The 2,151-nt window shown below is 42.0% G+C and overlaps 1 pseudogene; it reads left to right on the top strand.

The window, feature by feature from the left end:
* The first annotated feature begins 486 nt into the window (after positions 1-486).
* LOC102841989 lies at positions 487-866 on the top strand (annotated as a pseudogene).
* The last annotated feature ends 1,285 nt before the right edge of the window (positions 867-2,151 follow it).

Raw genomic sequence — 2,151 nt, 5'->3', positions numbered from 1 at the left:
AAAATAAATAAATAAATAAAAAGAAATCAAATGAATTGTTGCATTGGGCAAATCTATGTAAAAGAGCTTTTTAAAGTGTTAAAATAAAAAAGGTTACCTTGAGAACTAAGGTGCACCTGACTCAAGCCATAGCATTTTCAATCACCTCATATACCACATACGTGTGAAAGCTGTACAATGAGTAAGGAAGACCAAAGAAGAATGGATATCTTTGAATTATGGTGCTGGCAAAGAATACTGAATGTACTGTGGGTGGATAGAAGAACTCAAAGTCTGTGCTGGAAGAAGTACAACAGAATACGCCTTAGAAGCAAGGATGGTGACACTTCATCTCACATACTTTGGGCATGTTATCAGGAGGGACTAATCCTTGGAGAAGTAAATCATACTTTGATAAAGTAGAGAATCAGTGAAAAAGAGGAAGACTCGCTTTTTTGTCCGACATCTTAGCTAAGCTGCAGTTGTAGCTCCTCTCTGAGGTTCGTGATGCCTCCCAAGGACAACAAGAAGAAGAAAGATGCCAGAAAGTTGGCCAAGAAAGACAATGACCCAGTGAATAAATCTGAGGGCAAGGCCAAAAAGAAGAAGTGGTCCAAAGGGAAAGCTGGGGACAAGCTTAATAACCTGGTCTTGTTTAACAAAGCCATGTATTATGACAAGCTCTGTAAGGAAGTTCCCGACTATAAACTTATAACACCAGCTGTTGTCTCTGAGAGACTGAAGATTCACGGTTCCCTGGCCAGGACAGCGCTTTAGGAGCTGCTTCGTAAAGGACTTAGCAAGCTGGTTTCAAAACACAAAGCTCAAGTAATTTACACCAGAAACACAAAGGGAAGGGATGCCCAGCTGCTGGTGAAGATGCATGAACAGGTCCAATCAACTGTACATTTTGAAAAATAAAACTTTATTAAACCCTCAATGAGAGGAACTGACACCGTGGCTGCAACAATGCCCTCAAACAACATTTGTGAAGATGGCGTAGGACCAGGTGATATTTCATTCTGTTTTGCACAAAGTTGTTACAAGTCAGAACTGATTCCATAGCACCTAACAACAACAACAGATATGTATGTAACATTCTTCTCTCTCTGACTTTAATACACTATTTTCTTCATCCCTTTTTTTCTAACACCTGCAACAAAATTTCTTATCAGTCCCCTTGCTAGGTAACCTGCGGAAAATAACAATTGTCACAATTACCCTTTAATTTGTACCTTGTTCTTCTGGTTTCTCCCTACAGACTTTAAGGTTGGAGTCCTGGTGTGGCACTGCTCACTGAAAGGTCGATGGTTCAAACCCACCAGTCACTCCTCAAAACCCTATACATGCTCACTATGAGTTGGAACCGACTCAACAGCACTTAACAACAATAACAATCTGTTACAGCAGGCAACACATAAAGATATTCTGCCCAGAAAAAAACTGTGCCTCAGAATCAAGCTTTCCTTGGTGCTTGTCAGAATTTGTACCCACTGGCTACTGGTGAGTCAGGTATATTGCTGAGTGAACTGAATGGGACACTAATGTGGATCTCTAGTGTAGCTCTGTAGGATCAGCACTGAACTTCAAACCACATATTGTGAGATCAAACCCACCAGCTGATCCTCAGAAACCCAATACAGTGTCTGAATTGACTCGACAATACTTAACAATAACAATGGGACCCTGGTGTGGCACTGTAGGATAAGCACCAGACTGCTAACCTTAAGGTCAGCAGTTCAAACCCACCAGTTGCTCCTTGGAAATCCTATGTAGGGTCATCATGAGTCAAAACAACTCAATGGCACTTAGCAGAAACAACAACAATGGGGGAAGGGAAAGTGGACAGATTGACTAGTATCTAGAGGAGGGATAGATAATGGTTGAGCAAGTCCCAGCAGGGCTATTGCAGAACCAGCCTCTGTTACAGGCCACTACCAATAGAAGAACTGACCATCTAAGGGCTGGGAGGTAGGTCAGGGAGGGGTTACAGTTTTATAAATGAAGAGCAGAATGCCATACAGACTCAAGGTCATTGCAACAGTTCTGTCTGCAACAAGTCAAGGGATAAAAGAAGCAAAAGGAAAGCCATGCAAGTGACTCTGGAATAGACAAAGAGGAACCCTGGCTTCCAGCCCTGGGTACAGTATAAAGCAGGACTCCACTTTCAAG

The sequence above is a fragment of the Chrysochloris asiatica genome, unplaced genomic scaffold (assembly GCF_000296735.1).
Source record: "Chrysochloris asiatica unplaced genomic scaffold, ChrAsi1.0 scaffold00064, whole genome shotgun sequence".
Lineage (NCBI taxonomy): Eukaryota > Metazoa > Chordata > Mammalia > Afrosoricida > Chrysochloridae > Chrysochloris > Chrysochloris asiatica.
This window is presented reverse-complemented; position numbering and strand designations above follow the sequence as displayed.